Here is a 13,544-nt window from a genome sequence, read left to right as displayed (position 1 = left end):
CAGGGAAGTGAGAAAACAAAAGTTAACTCAGTGAAGCAATGCTTAGTGGAACTGGAGGACTTCAGACAGAAAGATGGTGAAACGATTGAAGTTTACTATGATCGTCTAAATGAATTAATCTATCGATGCAATCGATATGGTATCACCAGATCAGCCATGGAGTTCAATTTAATTTTTGTTATGGGTCTTCGTAAGGAGTGGCGTAGTGTGAGCATGATGGTTAAGAATCAACAGAGCTTTGATACGTCAACTTTGAATGACTTGGACGATCAGCTGAAGTCTCATGAAAGTGAAGTAAACGAAATTGCTGAAGAATCGAAGGCAAGTTTGGGGGGTCCACTAGCTTTGGTTTCGAAGATCTCTGAAAGGGAAGCTGAGAAAGATGTTTCAGACGAAGACGAAGGGTTCATCATGAACTCAGATGATGAGGCGATTGCTTTCTATTCAAACAATCGTGTGAAAAAGTTCTTCAAAAAGCCATTCAATCCGAAGGCAAAGTCATCTGAGACAAAAGGGAATTTTATGAGTAAAAGTGTTGGGGATGAGAAGAAGAAGGAAGAAAAGAAAGATACAAAGTGTGTTGAGGGAAAAACAGAGAAGAAGTTAAAGGGAGATGTTGGGATTGATTGTCATTTTTGCAACGGGGCTAATCATTTAGCTAATGATTGCATGCTAAGGAAGAAAGATGAGAAAAAGAATAAGACGAAGGATGAAGCGTACTATGTGGAAAAGTTGGAGGAGGTGCGTGCGAAGGCAAAGAATCTTTCATTAGTTGCTCGTGGTGAACAAGAAGAAGATGGAACTTATCAAATTTGGTCATCAGGATCAGATGATGAGGAGATGCGAAATCCAACCCACGGAGCAATGTATGCAAAGATGGAAAAAGATTCAGATGAGGAGGAATACGAAGTTTATGGGAGATGCTTCGTATCAAAAGCCGCTGACAAATCTCCGATGACCACAAAGGTACGTAATATTCTTGAATCTTTCAATATTCCAATACATGCTTATAATTCTGAATTAGTATCTTTCGATGAAATTGTTACTTATTTTGATTCAATTGTGGTATCTGCTAGCAATGAGGCTAAGAAGCTGTCTATGCAGTTGCTAGAGACACAGAAGAAACTAGATTCGAAAATTACTAAGATAGATTGTTTAGAACTTCAAATAACTAATATCATGGTTGATAGGGATAACTTGTCAAGTGAATCTAAACTGTTGTTAGCTCAGAGAAACATTTACTGTAATTCGGCTAAAAGATTGTATGGGAAATTAACTGAACTACATCATTCGTGCGAAATCAGTAAAGAACAACATAGAAAATTGCTGCCATTTTTAGCTTATGAAAGAGCTACGGTAGATAACATTTCGTATGATTGTGAAAAAGAAATAGCTGATTTTAACAAAGTTCTGAATGATAAGTATAGATATGGAATAGTCAAAGTAGATGAATGTCTTGATTCAACTGAATTGGTTAAAATTGTAAATGATACTTTGACTAAGTCTGAACAAATTCACATCTTGAAAAAGACTGAGAATTCAACATCTGATTCTCAATCTAATTTTGCTGATATTGAGGATAATTCTGACAATATTAGTGAAATCAGTGATATTGAGGATGTTGATTGTTCTCAGTTGTCTATTATAAATGTTGCATCATCATTTAAAGGAAAAGAAAAAGGTAAGGATTTGTTGGTTGAGATTGACACTGATCAACCCTCAACTTCGAAAGTTTGTGATGAGGACTTTGTGGAAGTCAGAGACAGCCAAACAGATGATAGTGATGATGAGAAAGAAGAGAAACAAACGAAGAAAAAGGTAGTTACAAAGGAAAAAGAAATTCCTCGTATAGTTGTTGAACAAGTGTATGGAGATACATAAAAGTTCGAAAAAGTGTTGTCTGAACAAGGTGCTCATTATCTAGAAGCGAATACGGTGGTTTACCCGATCTTCAAGTGTACTGATGATGTTGTTTTTCCAAACCAAGTCTTCGTAACTACTGGAAATGTTGAAAATATCAAACCCGAATTAAAGAAGTTAGTTGAGGAGGATAATTCAAAAACAACTGATGAAGGCTTTTTCGCAAATCAAAATACAATTGAAAACAACTTAACAAAGAATTTGTATGTGTTTCAACGACAAAAACCACAAAGCCAATGGGTTGAAAAATCAAAAATTGAAAAAGAAAATACAAAACATGTTGAAAAGGAAAATGAAAAAGTTGTCAAATTAAACTCTAAGGAATTTAAAGATCAAATTGACAAATTTTCGAAGGAAAACAACATTTCAAAACGACAAGCAAGAAAGAAAATATTTTGGCAGAATGTTGAGTCTCAAAAGATGTCTGAATCACAATCAACCAAAAATGTTTTCAAAGCTAAAAATTCCTCTTTTTCAACAAAAACCCAACATTCATCTCAATCAACTCATACAAGGTCTGAAGTGAATAAGCAACCTAAGTTTTCGAAAGTTTCTGACACTAAGCAACCTAAGTTTTCGAAAGTTTCTGACACTAACAAATCAAGAGCATTTTCAAATAAATCTAATTCAAATCAACAAGTTTTTCAACATCAACATTTTAAATCAACTGTTGATACATCATATGATCATTCTTCTCTTAAAAATCCCAAAGTTAATTTTGTTCCTCAAAAGCCAAATTTTCCTAATCATACGAAGAAACAAACACTAAAGGCTTCGCATGAAAAAGGCATAACTTCAAGGAAAAATATAGATCACTGGCTCGAAGGAAGAGGAAAAGTTTATCAATCCAACAAATACTTAGAAAAACAAATCAACGAAGCTTATGAAAAGTATGTCAATACTTCTTCGAATGGAAGTTCATCCTCAAAAGATTCGAATATCTCCATCAAAGCTTGGAGACCAGTCCCAAAAGCAAAGACAGTTCAGTCACAAACTCAAAATGCGAAGGGTAAAGTCAGTGTACATCCGCAACCAACAAAAACTTATGTTTCGGTTCCTACAAATGATGATGTGAACATTATTGATAGTCTCAAAACTAAAGTTTGTGACTAGGTCAAAAATTCTTCATTTAATTCCATGTTGCAATCTAATTTCCAAGGACCCAAAAAGTCTTGGGTACCTAAATTTTTCCACTGATTGTAGGTACTATGTGACGAGCAATATGATAACAAGTGGTACATTGATAGTGGTTGCTCTCGTCACATGACTCGGAAGAAGGAAAATTTACGAGATTTTCGAAGTCTCAAAAATGTTGGAGTAGTAAAATTTGGGAACAATCAAAAATGTCAAGTCAAAGGATATGGGAAGATCACAAATGGATAATTCACAGTGAATCGTGTTGCATATGTTGAAGGTCTCCAACGTAACTTGATAAGTGTTTCTCAACTTGTTGTGGGCACTGGCAATCAAGTTCTTTTTAACGAACAAGGAAGTATTATTTCGAATGTCAACACAAATGAAGTGTTACTGAAATCCAAAAGGAAAGGTGACATGTTCACTCTGGACATCAATCCTATTGTAGGCAAACCTGCAGTATGCCTTCTTTCGAAAGCCACATCTGATCTAAGCTGGCTATGGCATCGAAGACTTTCACATCTCAACTTTCGAAACATCAACAAACTGGTCGTACAAGATCTGGTAAGAGGTTTACCTGTACTTAAATTTGATAATGATTCTTTATGTGCAGCTTGTGAAGTTGGCAAGCAACATAAACAAGGTCATCCAATTACGATAGATTCGAAAATTGTTGCACCTCTGGAGCTTTTACATATTGATTTGTGTGGTCCTTCGACTGTTTCAACTCTCAACAAGAAACGGTACATTTTAGTTATTGTTGATGATTTTTCCAGATTTACGTGGGTTTATTTTCTCAGGCTTAAAGCCGAAGTTGCACAAATCATGATTGATTTTATCAAAAAGATGGAAACAACATTAAAGAAGATTGTTCGAAAGATCAAGAGTGATCATGGAACTGAATTTAAGAACAATGTTCTTGATTCATTTTTGGTGGACAAAGGGATTTCGCATAATTTTTCATCTCCTTACACACCACAACAAAACGGTGTTGTAGAACGAAGGAATCGCTCACTATGCGAAGCAGCAAGAACCATGTTGGCATATGTGAATTTACCTCAATATCTTTGGGCTGAGGCAATATCCACTGCATGTTTTACTCAGAACAGATCTTTCATACACAGGCGTTTTAATATTACACCATATGAAATTTTGAATAATCGTAAACCTAATGTGAAATTCTTTCATGTTTTCGGATGTAGGTGCTTTATTATGAATCTCAAGGATCATCTTTCGAAATTTCAAGCAAAAGCTGATGAAGGGATTTTTCTTGGATATTCGCAAAATTCTGTCGCATATCGTGTCTTAAATAAGCGAACACGAAAAGTGGAAGAAACTTTCAATCTCACATTCGATGATTACTATGTTAAACAAAATGAGCATAAATTTGCAAATCATCCAATTTTACAAGGCACACAAGTTGAAACTGAATCTTTACAAATGGATGATATTGATTATGATTTGATTTTTGGATTTTCAGATCATGCAATCAATGCTGAAATTCATGCTCCTGATAATCACATACCAAAATTTGCGAAGTTTACTGATGAATCAACATCAACTCCTCAAGAAGGCGAAAGTATGCAAAATAATCCAGTGGAGGGGGAGCACTTGGATTCGAATACTTTAAATGACGAAATGCATTCTTTCGAGGGGGAGAAAGAAAAATTGAATGATGATGTTGAGGGGGAGCATAATGTTGAGGGGGAGCATATAGAAAATATTGCAAATAATAATGATTTTGATGATGTTTGTTCGATTGCAGGTTCTGAGAATGATGATATATACGAAGATGTTTCTTTGGAATTTGATCCAGCATATCCACCAATGGAAAAATGGACAAGAGATCATCAGAAGGATCAAGTAATTGGGAATCCACAAGAGGGAGTTTTAACAAGAGCTCAAATTCGTGAAAAGAATGAGGTATTGAATACTCATCAAGAATTTTGCATGTTCAATGTTTTCATATCTAAAATTGAACCAAAAACAATTAAGGTTGCAATGGAACACTCAGATTGGGTTGTTGCAATGCAATCCGAAATGTCTGAATTCGAACGAAACAAGGTTTGGAGATTAATTCCCAAACCTGAAAATGTTTCGATTGTCGGGTTAAAATGGATTTTCAAAAATAAAACTGACAAAGATTGAAACAAGCACCACGGGCATGGTATGCAACTCTAACCTCATTTTTGAAACAATATAAATTTAAACAAGGATCTGTTGATCCCACATTATTTCGAAAGAAAGTGGGGAATCATCTAATGCTTGTTCAAATTTATGTTGATGATATTATTTTTGGCTCAACTGACCCTGCTTTGTCTAGAGAATTCGAAGATTTGATGAAGAGTAAGTTCGAAATGAGCATGATGGGAAAAATAAATAATTTTCTTGGTTTGAATATTCGTCAAAACAGAGAAGGAATTTTCATCAATCAAGAAAAATATACGAAGAATTTGCTCAAAAAATTTGGATTGACGAATAACACGAAGTTACGTGTTCCAATGGCAACACGCATAAACTTGACACCGTCGTTAGATAAACCAGCCGTTGATATAACTCTTTATCGAAGCATGATTGGTTCATTACTTTATCTCACAGCAAGTAGACCTAATATCATGTTTTCTGTGTGTAATTGTGCCAGGTATCAATCTAATCCACGAGAGCCACATCTCACTACTGTGAAGAACATATTTCGTTATCTTAAAGGAACAATTTCGTTAGGATTGTGGTATCCTTTGAAAACTGGATTCTTCGTCCAAGCATATTCGGATGCAGACTTGGGTGGTTGTAATCTAGATAGAAAAAGTACAAGTGGTGGATGTCAATTTCTTGATGGCAAATTAGTGAGCTGGCAATCGAAAAAGCAAACATGTGTATCAATCTCAACAGCTTAAGCAGAATATGTGGCTGCTGCTGCTTGCACTTCACAAATAATATGGATTCAAAGTCAATTACATGATTATGCAATTAATATGAAAAAGATTCCATTATATTGTGATTCTCAAAGTGCAATAAGAATTTGTCATAATCCTGTGCAGCATTCGAAGACTAAACATATAGCTCTTCGTTACCACTTCATCAAGGATCACGTGGAGGATGGAAATATTGAAGTACATTTTGTGAAAACAACTGATCAGTTAGCTGATATTTTCACGAAGGCATTAGATGAAAAATATCTTGTGCGAATTATAGAAGGACTTGGAATGATCGATGGAAATTCAGTTCCATGCGAAAAAGAAGAATGAAGGGTAACAAAGCATGAATTAGAGGCGTTGAATAAAAGATAACGCAAAGTAATTCAGCATTCAGCGGTTACTGTTCATAGTCAACGCTTCGACCCCTTCAAATTCGAACGTTTGTCACTTATTTTTAAGGATTGATTCAGTGGTTACTGTTCATAGTCAACACTTCGACCCCTTCGAATTCATATATTAATCACTTCTCAGGGGATGATAAAATTTCGTGTTTTGCAACAAGTATTATTTCCAATTTTCGAAAAATTAAAAATCCAAAAAGATTTTCTTTTGTTTTGTATTTCAAATCTTCGAAAAAATAAAAATCCAAAAAGATTTTCTTTTGTTCTTGTCTTTCAAATTTTCGAAAAAATTAAAAATCCAAAAAGATTTTCTTTTGTTTTGTATTTCAAATCTTCGAAAAAACAAAAATCCAAAAAGATTTTCTTTTGTTTTTGTCTTTCAAATTTTCGAAAAATTAAAAATCCAAAAAGATTTTTTTGTTTTGTTTTGTATTTCAAATTTTCGAAAACTTCAAAACAACAAAAATATTTTCATTTTTATTTTGTTGCAAAACATCATGAAGATACAAGATGGAATATGCTTGCAGTTCTAGGGTCAGGTACATTTTTTCGTATGAATCGATCAATATTTTTCGCATTTTGAACTAGTTAAGTTTTCCCTAGAAGCATGCTGCTGCATGTTGTCCAAAAGCCTCCAATGACTCAATGTGTGTGTACGAAAGCCTTAATGAAATTCTTCATACGAAAATTTCTTCCCAATCAGGCTTGTATTCACATTAGTCTCCTGAGCTACCTTACTCTTCTCAAAATGAGTTAAGAGTTTACTGTTTGGTCCACAAATAACAGAGGTACACTTCGTGTCTTCACCAATCTTTTTCATCTAAAATTTCTTTCACAATCACACACAAAGACATATGTCCGAGAGGTCTCTGATCAAACCAATCGAGACTTAAACATATCAACAATCTGTGTTTATGATCTGACATCATGAGACCGTGATGAAAGTGAAACCCACCTTTCATTAACTTTTAAGGAATTGACGGGGAACTCAGTTCCAGATTGTCACGAAACTTTTGTTTCTGTACCAAAATTCAAAACTCCAAATCATATTCATTTCGAATGAGTGGTCTTGATCAAACATTCGAAACCCACGATGTTTGTTACCCAACAAGATCCAGCTTATAAAAATTTTTCATGAATATGATTTCTTTGTGAGTTTACTTCGAATCTCAAAGTTACTTTAAACATTTATCAAAACACACTTGTCACTGACTACACTGGTCAAACAAGTAATTTCAGTTACAATTACTCACCTTATGTTAAGGCTGATATGTAACGAAATTTATTAAGCCACCTATGTAGCCTTACAAAAGATGCCCTTCGAAACTTCTCTATAAGTTTTCGATTGTAATTCACGGGAACATACACAAGCTGTTGATCATCTCTCTTGATGATTAACGAAGCAACCTTTGCCCGGGGTTTAACTGCATTCGTGTCAAATTAAATTTTTGACATCACAAAATCCCAAAATTTTTATTTCATTGTTTCTTGTCTAACTTTCTTTGGAACACTGCACTCACGAAATCCTTGAGGTTTTGAGTAATACCAACTCAGGCTGATGATTTCGAACTTCTGGTGTATGACTTCGCTTTTCAACCCAAAAGTGAAAGAGCCTTGCTTCCATACGAAGAGTCCTAACGGTTACAAATCAACTTGGGGATAACAATACAGGCTGTCTACATATGACGTATGGTATTCTGTCCGGTTTTCAAGGTGATGTGACAGATACTTTTTGACACATGGCTACCTTTCCGCAGTAATGGTCCGATTTTTAAGGTGCCACGTCGGATCTCATTAAATGCATCCCGCTTCAAATTCAAAAATCAGTGTTACATATAAAAGGGGATTCAAGGGTTAATTTTCAGTTTACGCGATCAAAACAATCAAACTTTCTAAATTCTCTGTTCATCATCATCCTCAAACCCTAACAATGGCGACTTCTGCTCATGTCGATTCTCATACCACTGAAGATGCTTCTTCATTACCGATCATGAAGATTCAGGCTACAAACTACTACTTGGAGGGTGAAGTTTCTCAGTACCCAGAAGAGATGAAGATGCTAATCGTTGCTTTGAAGAATTCTGTTTTGTCAAAGGCGATGTTTAACTCTTTCTCGGTTCCATTATCCTGGCTTTCACAAGCAGGATCAACTGCAACATACAACAAAGCTTCTGATACGATCACTTTTCATCTTCTGAACGACAAAAAGGTTAGGTTATCCAAGAAACTTTTCTGTCAAATTCTTGATATCCCGAATACGCCTCCATATGTTGTTGTTACTTTTCCCCAAATTGTTCACATGTTCAATGAGATGGGTTATCAGCTACCATTGTCCAAGATAAGTGATTTTAAAAAGTCTGGTCTTCCACGACTCTGGAATTTCCTGTTTAGGATCTTTCTAAGGTGTTTAACTGGGCGTTCTGCTGGTTTGGATAAAGGAAGGATGGAAGTGTATGCCATGGTAGCTGGTATAGATTATGATCTTCAAGTCGATTATTCTACTCAACTATGGAAGGAATTTCAAAAAGGAGTAGAACACACGAATGTCACTCACGGTATTTCGTGTGCAAGATACTGGAGTCTGATTCTGCAACATTTTTACAATAAGGAAGGAATTTTGGTGGCCAATTTTGAAGAAAGAGCAGTTTTCCAACCATACCACTGTCCAAAGGATGTCACTGATAATGCTGATATTTTTCCATCAGTTGCTAGAATTCCAGATGCTATGCTTAAAAGAGTTGATCCTTCGAACTCTGTCTTGGTAACATATTTGCAGACCATCGATTCTACAATTGAAACTGGCAAACTCCTGGATATCGATGAAACAAAATCCAAGAAGTCGAAGAATACTGAAACTGATTCAAAATCTTCGAAATCTCCGAAGAAGAAGCATGTGGTTGTTGAAGTATCTGTTACTGAGACCCAAGTGATTGAGCCTATCATTGCTGAAACTCAAGAGAATGTCATTCTTCCTTCGAAAACTGGAATGTTTAGAAGGATCAAAATGAAGTCTACCCATAAACGCAAGTCTCCTACACCACAAATGATTCGAAACCCCAAATTACACATCAAGGTGTGTTAATTAGAGAGGTGCCAGCACCGGTTTCTCCAGTATTCAAGAAACGAATGGCTGAGGATATGGCCAAAAGGTTGTCAAAGAAAAGGAAGAAGAAGACCCGAAAGCTGGTGTTTTCTACTGAGTCGACTGACGATGATAATGAACGAATTTCTAAAACTCCTGAACCAACTATTCATGATCAGATTTCGACTCCTGAGCAAACACATATTGTACCACCCGAAGATTCGATTACCAAGTCAGTTTCTGAGGCAGTTCGAACTTCAGACATCCCTGCACACGTATCTGATACGGATGCAAATGTCGATATGGGTGACGACAGTTTGAAAAATGCAGCTTCAGGACATACTACCTCTACTTTTGAACATATTGTTTCTATTCCTCTCACATCAACCACACATTCCCCAACATTCGAACATATTCTTGATCAACCTTTCACTTCCATCTTTTCTTCACAATCTACTAATCCGCCAAAACCTACTTCACCTGTCGATGATACAATGATGCTGGAAGATGAAACTGATACCGAAGGTTTTGGAGGAACTTTTGAAGATCTAAATTTTAATGAAGAAGAAGAAAATTTTCCAGATCATATGCTAATGACCATGAAGCAGTTCAAAATTCTGAATCAGAAATTGAATTCTATAATTCAATCTCAAGCGGATATAGGGGGTGGTTCATCAGTTTCGAGTTTGGAGGTTGATTCATTGTTAAAAATGCTTGAAGCCAGAGTTATTAGCAAATTCTCTGGAATGATTAATGATTCAGAATCTCGAATTTTGGAAAAGGTTGACTACACTGATCAGACTAACGAACTTCGTGTTAAATATCAACGATCTGATTTTATGGGTGAGATCAAGAATCTAAAAAGCATAAGAAAAGAACGACATGTTCTTTTTGTTCAAGAAGTTAAGAAGGTACGCGAAGATGTCAACATGCAAATTCGTGAACTCCGCGAAGACATGCAGAAAGAAATTGGCAATTTTCAAAAAGATTATGCTTCTTTACATCAGAAAGTTGATATCATTTGTGATGCAGTCACACGATTTGTGAATTTGTATGAAAATTTGAGTCCACAACTTACTCAAATTTCAACATTCGAACAAACAAGCTTTGAGTAGATGCTTCAGCTGCTTAAGGAGTTGAAGGAGATTTCAGAAAGGCCAGTTTCGTCTCCATTGATAACTCCTGAATTTTTGTCTCAGAAATTTATCCACTTCGAAGCCATCCTCAACAAGCAACTTGCACCACTTTTTCACATATCAAGTCTTCTTCCCACAACAACTGCCCCTCCTGTTTTCACAGGGGTGCAAGGGGGAGAAAGGAAGTCAAGTGAAGAAGATGCGAAAGTGGTGGGAACGTTATTTTCTTCGAAGATCCCATCAACAAAGCCTGTTATTGTTTCTGCTGAACAGGTGACTTCTACTGTAGTAACAACAATGCCAACTGCAAGACCAATTTTGAAAGGAATTGTAATTGGTAAACCTTTGGAAACTGGTGGGAGTGGTTCGAAGCCAAAAGAGGCAATTGAAAATCCTGCTTCAAAAGATAAAGGGAAATCAATTCTTGTTGAAAAATCTAAGGAAGAAAAGAAGGCTGAAGTGGAGGCGGAGTTGGAAAAGATGAGGCTGATTCAAAGTTTTATGGCACTTCGTGCTCAAGACCCTGTGGGTATGGAAAAAGGAGATCCTTCGAAGCAATACAACTATGAAACAATTGAGGCAAAAGTCATGTTTGATCATATGTATTCATTCGAAAAGGTGCCAAAACAGAGTTATGTGGTTACAAACACTGATACAAGTCAGCTTGACTTTCCTATAAATGAAATGATGTTCATCATGCCTCAGTTTAAAGCAGAAATCATGTGTAAAGACAAAGAAGAAGGGAAGAAGATAAAAATTCTTTTTCATTCAGTGTTGGCGAAAGCACCTGAAGATGTCTGGTCACTGTTAAAAATCAAGAAAGTTATAAGCATCAAAAGAGACGTGGTCTTCGAAAAAGTTATTCAGAATCTCAAATACACAGTGATCAGATCAAATGGAAAAGTTTGTGAGTTTACCATTGCTGATTTTCCGATAATGAACTTGTATGATCTTATACAAGTTGCATTAATCCTGAAAGACAAGACAGGGCCAGATGTTTTCCAACTTGGAGTCAAACACATCAAGATCTTTATTGAAAATTATTTTGAGTGTCTTGCTCAAACTGATGTGGAATTGGCTACTGCAAAAGGTATTGAAATTACAGCACCAATGGCACCTACGAAGAAACAAGTAGATCTGAAGAAATATGAAGATGGTGAAATCTGCTTAAAGCCATTGGGGATTGTCTTCGCTGGAAAAGATAAGGCTGGAAGAGCAAAGCGGTTCTTGTTCCAAACGTGCGAAGTGGAGCGATATGCAACTTCTCAGTATACAAACTTAATTGTTCGTATGAACCAATGCAGGAAGAATAATGAAGGAGAAAAGAAGGAAATTAAGAAGGTTATTTCATGGTACACAGAGATACGAAGAGTGATGATGTACTCAATTCAACTTCTTACAAGTTGAAGCCTTCGACTTTGATTACAAAGGGGGAGATTGTAAGGGCAAATTGTGTTGTAATTAGTCGAAGGGTTTCATGTCTTCGAATGTACTGAGTCTTCGTATCTTATGTAATCTATTTTACTAGGGCATTGTATTCGAAGCTTAACGCATAGTCCTTAGTATATTTTTTGTACGCTTTCCTCTCCTATAAATAGGAGTTTTTACTAGAGTCATAGGAACGAGTCTTTACAGAATTGACATTTGTACTCTGTAAAACTTGAGAGCGTAATAGAGCTGAAACAAGATCATATTTACATCTGTGTTCAAATCTCGCAATCCTACTTTGATTATAAAACTCTGATTCATTTCATACTCGATTCATAGCTTCATCATGGTTATGTTATCTGTTGAGTTAAGTTGCTATATGATTTTTATTGTATGGTGACTTGGAGAACTGCGAGACAATACTTGGGATGAGTATGAGTAGGTGTGAAAGGTAGTAGAGGCCTATACTACCGGAACCACAGGACTCACACTTGGATCAGGGAAAGTCACAAGGTTACCAAGGAACTAGTAATTGATCCCGTTTTGTTCATGTTTGTCGTTACCATTGTTTCGTTAATGACTAAGAAGATGGCTATTATTCCGACCCTAGTGCTCATATCAGATCGAGTCCGACTAAGATATGTATTCTATGTGGTTTAGAGAACCAAGTTCGATGTAGCATCCAACTTAAGCCAGAAGATTGAAGTGAAAGATAGTTGAAGCAATCAATAGAAGTATTGCGATCGTTGTTGAAGTAAGAAGCTTGTAGCTAGAAGTGCTACATGCTAGAATGTGATTATATCACATTAGAACCTGAAGGAAGTTATATTCCATTCTGGAATTTGACTCTAAAAGACCTGAGTCTAAGCATTGCATCATACGATGAGATGTCAAAACTTATGTTAAGTCTGTTAAGAAGAAGACGAAGAAATCTCCAATAAGGATTGATATTGTAACTCGAAGGTTACAATTGAAAGTCCAACATAGGATAAAGATCGGGTGCAAGATTCAGCACTGCCAATAGTCAAGAAGTCCAAGAGTTAGAAACTCGTTAGAAAAGACATAAGAGTTACTGTTATTACCTAGGATGAAAAGATAACGTATGGAGTAATTATACAAGTCGTGTTTCGTTGATGATTCTGGGACATAATCATCCTAAGGGGGAGATAATTGTAACGCCCGCAGATTCAGGCTAGTCAAATTAGAGATAATAAGCGTCAAAAATAACTTTTTTGATAGAATATTATTTAGAATAAATAATTTTGACCAAGTTATAGTATATGTCACAAACATTCCTTACATATAAAGAACACCTAAATCTGAGTTATAACGAAGAAGTTATGACTCGTCGAAGTTTTACGGCTAAACCGACACGGCACCGCGTAACATAAAAAGTGATTTTTTGATAAATTACTTTTTAGCCTTATGGATCTAAATGAAAGTCGTAGTATACGTTAAACCGAGAGCGTCCATAAAAAGAACGTCTAAATCTGACTTTGTATGAGCAAGTTATGACTTTTCTAAGATT

Source organism: Lactuca virosa, chromosome 5, assembly GCF_052849685.1.
Source record: "Lactuca virosa cultivar CGN04683 chromosome 5, Lactuca_virosa_CGN04683_v6, whole genome shotgun sequence".
NCBI lineage: Eukaryota > Viridiplantae > Streptophyta > Magnoliopsida > Asterales > Asteraceae > Lactuca > Lactuca virosa.
This window is presented reverse-complemented; position numbering follows the sequence as displayed.